Genomic DNA, 14,367 nt, shown 5'->3' with positions numbered 1-14,367 from the left:
TAAGCCCCTTTAAGCCCATTCAATGTTGTGAGCGAAAAAAAGTGCATATTGAGTCTCATAGAACCAAACATAAAAGCTCACAGCCCAAAATTAAGCACAGGATGTTGACCAGGAATGCAATACTGACTCCTGCCATTGCTGATGTGGCAAATCTTAGAAGGCACCCATAGGATGTGGCTGCAGGGCTTACCACATCTTCAAACCAATGTCCCTCTAGCCACTTAGCAGAATCATTCCTGAACATTAAATGTATGGTTCTTTTCTTGATTTGTTTCTCGCGGTCGTATCCTGCCTTTTCCCCAAGGGAAGTTTACATGGGGATTGTGGTCACCACAACTCTGTGTGGTAGGTTAGGCACAGAGAAAGTACTTGACCTAAGGCCACCCAGTGAGATTCAAGGTTGAGTTGACCAGAAATTGGAATCCAGCCTTCCCAACCCAAATCTTACCACTGCACTGCAGATCGATGTATATCCACATGTTGACTGTACGTCTTGTGATTTCAAAATGCCATGCATGGTTGACGAACCTTGGCCACCTCTGCTGCCCCTACACTTGCTTCTACCCTTGAAATATAAGGTTATACCATGGTTAGCGATCGGCAAATCTGTCAGCTTTGGTTCACCCAGTTTCTCAATTTTCCAATCTTAATCTCAGTTTTGCACATTACTACAGATCCCCCCCTTCAAAACAGCTGTCAGTATTTTAGTACAAATTTCTTCTAATGAACAGATTTTTTATATGCAGTATTGACCAATGTACTTACTATTTCCCCTCATATTATGAACCTTCGTATGATATTTTCACTAATGTACACACTTTCCCCAAATGCACTCATTTTTGGTACACATATTTTCACTAATGTACACACTTTCCCCAAATGCACTCATTTTTGGTACACATAGCCAGTTTGGAGAACCGTGTTGCCAAATTCAGAGATGTGTGAACTTGGAAGTGTTTGGGTTCACGTTCTGATTCAAGTTTCTCATGGAAAAGCAAACAAAATTGAATTTCTGCCCATCGACTGAAATTGGTTCTCATGAAGAGGAGCCAGTGAGTGCCCTTATGGATGTCTCCACTGTAACAGTAGAGGACAGGGAACTACTAAAGCCTCATGCGTCATTCCCGGAGGATCATTGTCTCCCTGCATAATGTTACGAGTTAGTGAACCATTCTTGGCCGGGGCCTGGATCCAGTTTCCCAGCTCAATAATGCAGGAAATAACGATCTGCATTCAGAGGTTTGTTGGGGTTTTTTGTTTTGGTTTTTTTCAGTGAGCTGGATGCCTTCAATGGATGACAAACAGCGCTGCCATTTGGAACCCTGCCCCATTGTGCAAGCGTGTTAGAGAAGAGCCACAAGTTGTGGCATCCCATTTACTACAGCTGGGGTGGGGTGGGGGGTGGGAAGATTATTGTGCTTGGTTTGCATGCGTCTTGTAGCCTTATTCCAGCCTTTAGAACGCCAACAGGATATGCTGGTCACAATATGTGAGTCACCCAAAACCAAATCCTCTCTTGCCATCCTCAATAGACAGCTTAAAAGACAGAAACCCAAAATGAAAACTAGTTCCCTGTGACTCAATATATGTTTGCAGTGGCCCCAATCCAGGGAGATAGCAACAACAATATTGACACACTGGGGATGCTTTCAGCTAACTTTACTCAGAGCAGATACACTGACATTAATGATGGGCTAAAGTTAGTCATCATGGCCATTGATTTCAGTAGACCTACTCTGAGTAAAAGTTAGTTGAATGCAACCCAGGAAAGATGGCAAGTAGAGTGTAGTTGAGCTTTCGGAGCAATCCAGATTGATAGGTTGTCGTTGATGTTGTTGTTTGCAGGCATCTTCTGCAACATGTCGTTGATGCAATAATAATGCTTTAGCAGTGGATTAATATTGGACTACCCACACATCGTCCCACTTTATTAGTTGTTTTGCATTGCTTTCCCAGTGCTACTGCATTATTGCTGTCCACAAGGGCACTTGGGCACTGTAGTGCAGCAAAAGCAGAACAACACACACACACACACACAGGAAGATTTGTGGCCTGAAAAGGTATAGAATCTCACTAGGATGCTATGGGACAAGTCCCAATGGAAACAGAGCAGCATGTCCGTCCCAAAACCTTTGCAGATGAAATGGTATTGAAAGTGGGATTGCGTATAACTGCCCCGATCATGAATGCACAAGGGTTGTTCTGGTTTGATCATGCTCATGTACAGCGTTGGGAGTCTCACTGAGGGCTGAAAAGCAACATATAAATATTAAATAATGTTCAACTCAGCAGAGAGAAGGATGGGGACAACTAGAATTAGTTGCCTCTGTCTGGATCTGGCTCCACCTACTGTTGGGCTACTTCCCATATGCCCCACAAGTCTCAATGGGCACCATCCATGGCTTGCCACAGACCCTCCAAGTGTCCCTGTTTTCCAAGGAGAGTCCCAGATTTACAAAAGGCATCCCAGTTTCTGATTTGACCCCAAAATGTCTGGTTCTTACTTAGGGTACCCCTATTTCCATTGGAGAAATGTTGCATGGTATGGAGTTATGTGACCCACAAGCCATGGAGATAAGTAACTATACAATCTTTAGAAGACATCTGAAGGCAGCCCTGTATAGGGAAGTTTTCTAAACGTTTTATTATGTTTTTATATATGCTGGAAGCTGCCCAGAGTGGCTCGGGCAACCCGGTCAAATGGGTGGAATAACAACAACAACAACAACAACAACAACAACAACAACAACAACAACAACAACAACAACAACAACATCCCTATTTTCATCGGAGAAATGTTGGAAGGTATGTTGTTAAAGGCCCACCAATTCTACCTAACACAATAGATGTTCTGAAGAGATTGTGTGGGGGCGCATGCCTGCTCCACCCCAACTTTCCCACATGGATCAGGAAAGTCTGCATCTTCGTTTTCCACCATCCATAAGTGACCACCCTTGTGCTAAATTCAATTCCAGTGGTACCTCTGGTTACGAACTTAATTCATTCCGGAGGTCCGTTCTTAACCTGAAACTGTTCTTAACCTGAGGTACCACTTTGGCTAATGGGGCCTCCTGCTGCTGCCACACGATTTCTGTTCTCATCCTGAGGTAAAGTTCTTAACCTGAGGGACTACTTCCAGGTTAGCGGAGTCTGTAACCCGAAGTGTTTGTAACCTGAGGTACCACTGTAGCAAGGAGCAGGGATGAGGCCCATTTTCAGGAACGTCGCCTGTTCATCTTCACCAGGATCCTTTTATCCCTGATGGTGACTCAAGTTCAGAAAGCCCAGGGACCCAACATTCCTCCTGGGAGACCCCTGCTTCTTCTTCCTCTCCCGGAAGTCATGCCGGCCTGCATCCGACTGCCTCACAGCTTTTACCAAACATGCTTGGAAGCTGCCTGCCTCAAGCCAGGTGCTCTTGAGGGAGTGTTTCCAGGCTGTTTGCTATCAATCACGAGCCTTTCGTAGCCAGTGATTATGTACACAGGAGCAGGAGCAGCTCCTGCCTGGGAGAAAGCTCTTGCTTTCCTTGAGTTTTCCCAGCCAGTACGGCAGGCACCCCCCATCGAGCCCTCTTCCCCCCTCATCCCCACTTAATATCTCCCACATGTTATGCTGAGCCAGACTCTTCTTCCACTGGGTATATAGGGGTTTAGAAAGAGACACCTGTACACATACATCACTGCCATGAGCTAAGAGAGGGTGATGATCTACGAGAATCCCCGTGGGCACTTCCTGTTGTATTTACACAGGGAGCTGCTTTGAAGCTGGAGAAGGCCTGAAGGGAGAGATGGAAAGGAGTTGGATGGGGGCATATAAGTAATAAAAGTATTATTCATAACACGGCTCGGGAACTCTGGAATCCTTTCCATCAAACCTCCCTAACCTCCACACAGGTCCGGCGGAAGGTGATAGCAAACCGTAGCTCTCTCCAAGAGAGCTGAGGAGGGCTGGTCCAGGAGGGCAAATGGTGCCCTGCCCCACCAAGCTCAGCTTGTCCTTAGCCAGCCCCTGCCTGCTTGCCTCCTCCTTGTGACCAGTCCAAGGGGTGCAGAGGTTCCCTGCTTCCTACTTAGTCTTGGGGTTGGCCTTGTAGAACTGAAAGGGGATGAGGATGAATCATAGAACACCTCCTGAACGTGGCTTTTTTATGACAATGTGGCCATGTCATCTTTAGACTCAGAAGGTGCCTTCCCCAGCTGAAGTTGGTTCTCTAGGGCAAGTGAGGCACTGCCCCAAGAATCTCAGCCAGCCTTCAGCCAATCCCCATCTTCCTTCCTTCTATGTCCGTCCAGACCAAGGGGGTGGCAATGCCTGCCAGCTTCTTCCTCCTCTCAATTCTCCCCTTGTAAGACTCAACAGAGAGGAGAATGCAGAGAAAAAAGCTAAAATTTGTTAATCAGTTAAACCAAACTGTAGTCTGTGAGCTTCACTGAAGTGGTCCGCAGCAGCGGGTCTGTGGATTTATGGTTGAAGACACAATACATGATGCCCATCATGTTAAACAGTGCTTTTCCCCCCTAAAAAAATGTTTAGGGGTACTCTCATTTTCCTACTCATATTGAAATATTGCCCCTCAATGAGGCCAAACTTAGATTCACAAAATATTTAGGGGTATGCATGCCCCTGCGTCCCCCCAGAAAAAAACGCACCGATGTTAAATATCCAAAACTGGTTTCCAGTTGTATTTTTTATTGCTTCTTCTATTTCTTATACTGTGTTCTGTTGTGTTGTCATTTAAATTCCATGTGGTTTAACTCCTAATATAATATATAAGAAAGAAAGAATAAAAATGCAATTAAAGATCATATGGCATTTAGCACACAGCACATTGCAATTGCTACAGCAAGCAGAAAAGCTATTAAGTGGTCCACCAAGATCCTCAGCGATCTTCAAGTGGTCTGTGGCGGGGGAGGGGGTAGTTTGGGAACCATGGGATTAAACTGTTGCAGCTCTAATATAACTATAGATTCAGAAGATCTGTGATTTTAAGAACAGCAATCTGTCACATGCCTAGATTGTGTGCGTGTACATGCGTGCATAATATACATATATAGATAGATATGCTACTACTGCATAGGCAGAAGGAAGAGCACTTTCATATATATGCTAACATGAATTCCATTTGCTGCTGATTAGACCGACAATCCTTTCTATGGAGAAATTGCTCTGATGTTCCTATCCCTCTTTTTAAAAAAAAAAAGCATTGCAAATGACTGCCCGGTCTCAAGATGCTCCAGGCTGACTTGTGACATCGATCAAGAGTTGTTTCACAACAAGAGCAAGACAGCTGTGCAGCTGGGTGCGTGTGTGCGTAGGTGGCTCATTTCCCTCCTGCTCCCTGCTCCCTTCTGGGAATAAGGCTTACGTTAATTACATAGGGCTCCCTTATCTTTTTCTTTCTGTCCTCCGAGGTAGGTCAAGAGTTCCATGTGAAACTAGGAAACACCCAAATACCCTGGCTGACCCATCACCAACTACATGGCCTTTTAAACAACCGGGTAGCCAAGGCGGCAGCTACCAGACCGCTGGCTACCGGTAACTTTGGAAAACTCATTCTGACAACAGAGGGATGCAGCAAAGGGATGGTATCTGCAACACACAAAAATACCACACCACTACAGGCCCCTTCACCACAATCAAAGACCAATGGGAACATGACACAAAATAAACTCAACCCGATGGTCAGAACCTTGGCCTAAGTCACACTTTAAATATATCTCAGCCAAAAGAAGGGAACTCGCTTTGAAACTTATTTATAGATGGTACCTAACACAATGAAAGCTAGTATTGATACATCCAGGAACTTCACCTAGGTGCTGGAGAGGTTGTTCCTCCATGGGCACATTCCTCCCTATGTGGTGGGAATGCCCCCAAATACGATCCTTTCGGATATTAGTCTTACAAGAAATTTGCAAAATAACAAAACAGGTAATAGAAACAATTCCAGAACTGGCCCTACTCAATATCTTCCAAGACAATTATGTGCACTCACATGACAAAGAAGTCACAAACCACTTACTCTCAGCTGCTAGGAGTGTCATAACTAGACACAGGAAGGATCTGTTGGGAGTGAACATGGACCACTGGTACCAAACTGTCAGGGACCATGCTGAGGAGGGTTGCACTGAGGAAGAATGGTGGGAGCCACCCCCTCCCCCATATCCTGAATCTTCCCAGGAGCAGGAGGACAGTATAGATTTGGAACAGTGGTTTGCAGAGGGGCATGGTTCAGAAGGCAGAAGCTGGGAAATACTGGATGGGGAACAGCTAGGAGAAGAAACACTAGAAAAGAGAGAGTAAACAGACTCACAGTCTCTGGACAGCATTCATCCCCCATCTCCAAAGACACGGAGAGCTCAGAAAGTGTTAGAACAGAAAGTGCAGAGGGAACAAGCTCAGATTACAAGACATAGGAGTGATGTAGATTAATAGGGAGGGTGGTGAGCCTTAATTGGGAGCACCACCATTTTTAGGTAGACGTGTTGTGTTCTTTTATCTCTCACTGTGATTATTAAAGAATTTAACTGGTAAGACGTTCCATTCGTTTGATCTTTTTATTTACTGCCATGGGGAAGGAAGCCAATTCCCCAAAGCCTGACACAAACTGTATGGGAAATGGCCCAGCTAGAAAAGCTAACTAACAAATTGAAGTTAACATGGGGACAAACATAGGAGGACACTTTTACCCTGATGTGGCACCCCTTTATTACATATGCAAGCCAGCAAGACAATAACCAACCCCACCCCTAGACAGCATACAAATCAATATGGTTAACTTGATCCACCCAACAACACACACCCCTCTGGCACACAGACAAAACATGGTGCAACCAACTCACAACCAACCATGCCCTGGGCCCTCTGGTCTCTTGCACCACCAACAAGAATAAGGTAACTGTTTATATGACACTGACACAAAAGCTTTGCTCATATACTATGTAGAAGAATGATTTTTTACTGTCTTGCCCTTTCCTTCCCTCTCCCTTCCTATTTTTCTTTTCCCTCAACCCCTGTAACAGTAATGTCTCACTCTGAATATGACTGATTTGTTTGAATGATTCTGTGACTTGAAAACAGAGTCTCTGAATGTTCTATTGTTACCCAAGAAAACCTTTTAATAAAACTTTCCCCCCCCCAAAAAAAAGAGAGTTCCATGCGACAAACAGGCAGGAGAGATTAAGAGGCAGCAGTTTGCACACAAGGTACCTGGAGTGTTTGCTGTTGGACTGAAATTTGAACTCAGGCCTTCTAAAGTACAAGGGCAGATCATCAGACGAGTGCTTCATTTCAAACAAGGGTGGCTCTAACTTGCAGCTCTCTGGATGTTTGTTGGATTCCAAGCCCCAATATCCCCAGCCAGCATGGCCAATGGTCAGGGATGATGGGAGTTGTTGGTCAACAGCAGGTTAGCAGCCCCTGATTTAAATACTCGGGATACTAGGATGTGCTCCTGTTGTCTGATATGCAGACAAAATGCCTTTTAACCTCTCCTGGGGTAGCACAGAGAGGAGATGCCTTAAAACACAGAGAGATGTGTGCCAGTGTTGAGGAATGTACCCATAAATGTCCTTTAGTTGGCTCCAGACTTAGCTGAACAACTTAGGTCCCACAGAAATCACCGAATCTATTTAATCACAGCTTAAGTCCCATTCATTCCACTGGGAATGCAGGCCAGCTAACTTATTCAGGGACTCAGCTGATCAATGCACCAAAGGAAAAGGACCAAGATTGGGTAGGATGGAATGTCTTTTGGCTTGGAAATTTGCCCAAGGTGGGCCTGGTGGTCCACTGCTCTGAGCTTCCCCACCACTGCCATAAACCCACCATCCAAACAGCCAGACACAACCTTCTCCAGTCCCATCACCATGAACATAGTAAGCTGGCATATACCAGGTCAGACCATTGGTCCATCTTGCTCAGTATCACCTATGCTGAGTAGCTCTTCAGGGTCTCAGGCAGATGTTTTCCCCAGCTGTAAATACAGTTGTTGGGGGACTGACCTAGGGACCTTCTGCAGGCCCCAACACTGAGTCATGGCCCAGGAAGCTGGGCTTGTCCATTGGCTGTGCAGAGAGACCTGCCTTTGCAAATAACACACGAAAAGGAATTATAGTCGGAGAAACGGGCAAAATGTGTGCATTAGTCAAAACCGCATACAAAAATGTGTTTAATTAGTTGAAATCCACACTAAAATGCTGAAGAATTTTCATGATGGGGTTGTGTAGGTTGTGTTTTTTTAAAAGTTTCCGAATTAACTGCAGAAATCTGAGTAACTGGAAACTGGAAAAAATGAGAGAAATGAAATGGACAGATTCTTCACTCTATTATCAAATGGATTTGGAAAGTGGCGGTTTTTAGGCAGAGATTGGATGGCAGGGATTCTTTATCTGTAATTCCCAGATTGCAGGGGGTTGGACTTTACTTATATCAGCACCTTCCGACGCTACAATTCTACGATCCTATGGAAGTGACGTTAGAGGCAGGGTGGGATAAACACATAAGAAATCAGAACAATGTACTTCACACAGACCCCCTTCTCACATCGCCGCATCCAGCCCAGCTTTCAGTGCAAACAATTTACTGTTTAACTCTGGTTTCCAGGCTGCCTCAGAGCACTGAGATCAAGGGGACCCCTGTTCCTGTCTCATCCCACGCCCCCCACCACAAGCGCAACGAGGGGAACGTGGATACCTTTCTTGCGTCAGCGGCTCTTGTGCCTGATGCGTGTGCCATCCCACGCACCACGTCACCTTGCTTCCTCTCTGGGCACACTTTCCCTCTGCTGTAAGAAGGGGGGGGAGAGATCCCAGTAGGGCTGAAGAGATGGCTGTGTGCACCTAGCCTCCCCTTCAAACCCCCCCCCCCCGCCAGGCAGAAACAGAGAGGCAGGTGCTTCTCCAAGCCACAGTGGGTGGATTCAGTCGCTTGGCTCATGGCAGGTTATTATGTGGGAGGAGGGGCAGTTTCGGGACCAGCCATTCAGGTTCTTGCAGGAGACCAGCCAAGACTTCGAGGTTCTAGTCCCAGCTGGGCACCTGACTCACTTTGACTAAGTCACTTAAGCCCAGAAGCTAAAGTTACACAAAGCAAGCACTGTCGTGACGTTCTGCCTCCTGAACCACATTCTTCAGGAGGAGTCAGCTTTCGAGTTACAACAGAGGTCCTTCTCACCGCTTCCCCTCTTCTGCGAGGACCAAACCATAAGGCTGTGAGGAGGGAGCAGGCAAAAGGAGCAGTTGGGGGACGTGGGACTAGTCCATTGCAGGGCACTGCCCCACAAGCCTCAAGCCTGCCTCAGTCGGCTCCTACTTGCCTCCCTTCTTACAACATAACAGCAAAAGGAGAGCTTGCTGGATTAGCCAATGGCTCATTTAGTCCAGCATCCTGTTCTCGCAGGGACCAACCAGGGGAATCCGCGAGCAGGATTTCAGCACCAGAGCACTTTCCCCACCCATGGCTTCAAGCAAGTGGTCTTCAGAAGCATTGCTGTTTCCAGCTGTGGAGGCAGAGCATAGCTCTCATGGCCAGGAGCTACTGATACCCCTGTGCCCTCCAACTAAATGGGTGGCCGTCACTGCCTCTAGTGGAAGGGAGTTCCATAGTTTAACAATGCACCGCAGGAAGATAATTCTTTCTTTTGTTATCTGTCCTGATCTTCTTCTTCTTCTTCTTCTTCTTCTTCTTCTTCTTCTTCTTCTTCTTCTTCTTCTTCTTCTTCTTCTTCTTCCTTTTTTAAATAATTTTTATTAGAAACTTAAACATAACATAATATCTGAAAACATAACATCCTTAATTTTTCCCCATTTTCCTCCCTCCCCCCACCCTCCCATAACCCCCCCCCGACTTCCCTCAGTTCTGATCTTTGGTTTCTCTATGAATGCTATTCTCTGCATGATGCCAAATTGTATAAATCCTTAATGTCCTGATTATCCTTTCAACATTCAGCTTCACTGGATGCCCGCGAGTTCTAGTGTTATGAGAAAAAGAAAAGAAAACTTCTCTATCTGCTTTCTCCATGCCATGCATAGTTTTTATAAACTCTTATCATATCACCTGTCCAGCGGGTGGCCCTGCCTTTTAGCTTCCTTCCCAGTTTGCCCTTGTAGAACTCAGCAAGGAGTGGAATGGAGAAACCTAGAATTAGTCAGTTTGACTTGTTATTGGCTCTGGCTGTACGTACTGTTGACCTCCCTGCTCCAGGGAAGAGTTATAACACTAGTGTTCCTTATAAGTTTGCAGGAAGGGTTTGACTGAGTTTGGGGAAAGTGGCAGTGGTACTTAACACCCACCCACACCCACACACTCACAGTTCCTCTGTATTGCAAAGGGGGTATAGTCTAGTGGAGATCTACACCACATTTCCAGATGAACATGTTAATCAGTTCTCAATTGTCAGTTTTTCATGGTTGACTCTCTCCTTATTAAACTTGCAATGTCCCATCAATTAGTCAATCAAGTGGCAGGGTGGGCTCCAGCTCAGAAAAGACCTCGACAAAAAGGCGTGATAATAGATAGAAAAGATCATAAACCAGTGTGGTGCAGCAATTGGGGTGTAGACCAGGAGCTGGCAGACCAGGGTTCAAGTCCCTACTAGTCCACCATGAAACTCATTGGGTGACTTTGGGCCGGTCACAGTCTCTCACCTTAATCTACCTCACAGGTTTGCAGTGAGGACAGAATGGAGAGGGGTCATTATTAATAAGGTGTGGGGTTTTGGGGGGGTTTTGTGTGTGTGCACAAAACACTCCAACTCTGATGGTGCAACCTGGATTTGCCGGGATGTTATTTAATCCCACTGGAAAATAACAACAGTGGAAATGCCCTTATGCCATCTTCCTCTGGACACTCAATCCCTGAATCAGCAGCCACCGACAATTAAGCCACTAGACTCCAACCCTCAGGATTGTGGCAGTCCTCCCCTGCTGATTTCTGAGGCGTTTGCTCTGTTCAGCTGTGTATCTCTGGACCTGGGTTTCTGGGAAATGCTGTGTACAGAGCAGAAGCAAAGTTGAGTCATGCTCCTTCCTGTAAAGTGCAACATTTGACTTGTGAATCTCACCCACAAGGGTTGTTATCTGCATCCCTCCCAATTTACCTTACTAAACAGGGAAAGCCCCTATTTTCTTCTATCTGTCCCTGATTAATCATTGTTCCTATTTTGCTTTTGGGGAATGCCTTTGCTTATTATTATTATTATTATTATTATTATTATTATTATTATTATTTAATTTTATACAAAGTTTAAATATAAAGTAGCAATAAAAAAGAAAGCACAGTTTTGACAAACCAGTAACAGAATGGTAAATAATGAAAACCGCTTCTCCTCCTCCCTCCCTGTCCCCTTTTCCTTTCATGTCTGTTCAGCTATGTACACATTCCCGTTTCCTTCAGCTCCAGTGCACTCCCAACCGCTGGCATTTGCAGTCAAGTATACATGATGCCGGGACGCGGGTGGTGCTGTGGGTTAAACCACAGAGCCAAGGGCTTGCGAATCAGAAGGTTGGCGGTTCGAATCCCCGTGATGGGGTGAGCTCCCATTGCTTGGTCCCTGCTCCTGCCAACCTAGCAGTTTGAAAGTGCGTCAAAGTGCAAGTAGATAAATCTAGCGGGAATGTAAACGGGGTTTCCGTGCGCTGCTCTGGTTCGCCAGAAGCAGCTTAGTCATGCTGGCCACATGACCTGGAAGCTGTATGCTGGCTCCCTCGGCCAGTAAAGCGAGATGAGCGCCGCAACCCCAGAGTCGGCCACGACTGGACCTAATGGTCAGGGGTCCCGTTACCTTTACCTTTATACATGATGCCAGCCACAATCCATAATGCATGCTGTCGTTTCCTGAGAACGCTGTTTGATGCGTTTCCCATTAAACCAGCTTCCATTTGATTTGAAAACTCCAGGTCCAGGTTAAGCCAAGGTGTATACAATTCAGACAGTCATTGCACATGTGCAGATGAGAGTGTATGCTCAGATTTCGACTCCCTTGAATTGAAGCTCAGGATGGTTGCAGGCTTGCGGAAACAAATTGGGTAATGTGAATCGAGTGTAGACACCCCACCCCCGTCTCTGATGTGTGCAACAAGTGCAAATGTGACTTGGAATGCAGCAGGAGGGAACAACAACCTTGCTGTGTCATAAGCCAGCCACTAATGTCTACATATCCTTAGACTGTAAACCTGTGAGCACAGGCTGTTTTGTTTCAGCTGATTGTATGTCAGCCACTGAAAGAGCTTTTTAAATATGAACCGCAGGGTAGAAATACTCAAAATAAACAAACATTTAACCACTAGTGATTGAACAATTGATATCATCAGGCAATTAAACATTTAGTGAAATGGCATAATCATGACCCTGGCTTATTCTTACATGTGAATATGTGGCAATGTCGTGTCTCCTTTGCTTGCTCATCTGTAACACACTGGCCTGTTCTGAAGCAAACCCCTTGTGAAATATAGCTCTTAGGTCAGGAAGAGGCAAAATAGGCGCATTACTTCTGGTTCCATATACCGCCCGCCCTCCTTTTATCTGGTGTCAATGCATATAAATGTAGGATCTATGTAAGTTGCAGAAAATTCACAGGGGGAGTTACACCCACCCACACTGCCAAGATGGAGCGGAAGAAGGCAAAATCTTGGCAGTGGCAGGTCCTTCATCTGCTAGGAAGGACCCCTGTTGTGGAGAGGTCTATAGAGACAGAGGTTTTCTCCATTCACCTGTTTGAGGAGAGATTTAAGGCTAATGTTCCTTTTTCCACCCCGCCAGGCATCCAACTGATGACAGGAAGACAAGAGTTCAAAGGTACCAACATCTGCGCCCGGGAAGCAGCTTTCATGCCTACGTTTGGGGGAAAGTGTGGGTGGAACAGACAGTCTCTCTGCTCCAAAGTGAGAGAGTTGCTTTAATTTGAGCCAGTTTTCTTTCCCTGCAGGCTCTGTTGCCAGGTGGGTCCCTCGACAGAGACAAACATCAGGAGGGCTTTGCTGGATCTGGGCAGTGGTCCATCCACTCCAACATCTTGTCTCTTACAATGGACAATCAGGTGCTCTGGGAAGCCCACCCAGTGTGGCACAAAAGTAGCCCTCTCCCCGCACTGTTGCCTTCCCTTAATATTTTGGGAGCTTATTATTTTATTGTATTTCTATCCCACCTTCCCTCCAGGGAACTGAAGGTGTCATACCTTCAGGTTCTCCCTTCCCTCTCCATGTGATCCTCACCAATGACCCTGTGAGGTACGTTAGGCTGAGAGACGGTGACTTGCCCAGGATCACCCAGTGAACTTCATGGTTGAGTCAGGACTCGAACCCAGGTCTGAGCGGCCTGGGTTCGAGTCCTGCTTAACCATGAAGTTCACTGGGTGATCCTTGGCCAGTCACCATCTGTCAGCCTAACCTACCTCCTAGGGGGACTGGCAGCAGAATGTTTAAGTGTGAAATGCTCTTGGCCAGAGTTCCAGCCAGCCATCCCTTCCTGTGATACTCCATTCCACCACCCGCTTCCAGTTTTCCATTTCCCCTCCAAGACTCAGGTTTGTTGCCACTGAGCACTGACAGTCCTTGCTGGTCCATTGTTGTTTTTATTGTAATCCTCATTTTAAGACTTTTTTCCTTACTTCCCTGCCCGCCTCCAGTATTCTGCAAACCTCAGGGTTTCCCCAAACATGCCAAAATCTCCTCTCTCTGTGTGTGTGGTTCCATTTTGGCTCCATTGGCATTGGCACTCCAACCTGAACATTGGAAACAGCGTGAATGATAGACATCTCCTCCCCCATGAATTATGCTAATCTCTTTTTTAAACCATTTAAGCCAGCAGGCGTCACCACTTCTTGCAATAGCAAATTTCATCAGTTTGTGATACGTTGCACGAATCTATTGTTTGTCACGTGTGATTTGTATGTTGGCTACTGTTTCCTTCTGCTGGTTTCATTTTTATTGTAACTGTGTGTGCTTTATTGCCGTTAGCTGTCTTGGACAGCTAAGTGAGGAAAGACAGGGTAATGTTTAAGGTAATAATACTTTAAAATAGATAAATACGGATGGGGGGAAATAGGTGCACTTGCTCATACTGAGGTGAGCTCTGTTGTGGTTCCTCTGCTAGTTCTCTGCATGTTCTCTGTCCTGCCCATTTATAGACCACATGCACACTATATCTTGAATGTCCATTTAAAGCACAAAATGGCCTCTGCCCAAGAATCCTGGGAATTGTAGAAGAGTTTGGATTTGATATCCCACTTTATCACTACCCGAAGGAGTCTCAAAGCGGCTAACAATCTCCTTTCCCTTCCTCCCCCACAACAAACACTCTGTGAGGTGAGTGAGGCTGAGAGACTTCAGAGAAGTGTGACTAGCCCAAGGTCACCCAGCAGCTGCATGT

General features: G+C 45.9%; 1 long non-coding RNA gene across 3 annotated transcripts in view; it reads left to right on the top strand.

The window, feature by feature from the left end:
- The window catches only part of LOC308591358, a 40,399-nt gene that overhangs the window by 22,398 nt on the left and 3,634 nt on the right, over positions 1-14,367 (top strand). The window contains exons 3-4 of one of the 3 annotated variants that reach the window (XR_014010136.1): positions 5,205-5,302; positions 12,760-12,795. This is a non-coding gene — a long non-coding RNA (uncharacterized lncRNA). Of the gene's footprint in view, positions 1-5,204; positions 5,303-5,418; positions 5,622-12,759; positions 12,939-14,367 lie in introns of those variants that run through there. The other 2 variants (XR_014010137.1, XR_014010138.1) reach the window with 2 other exon arrangements.

Source organism: Podarcis bocagei (genome assembly GCF_964188305.1).
Source record: "Podarcis bocagei genome assembly, chromosome: 7".
NCBI classification, from domain to species: Eukaryota; Metazoa; Chordata; class Lepidosauria; order Squamata; family Lacertidae; genus Podarcis; species Podarcis bocagei.
Note: the sequence above shows the minus strand (reverse complement) of the source record. Positions and strands in the feature narration are given on the sequence as shown.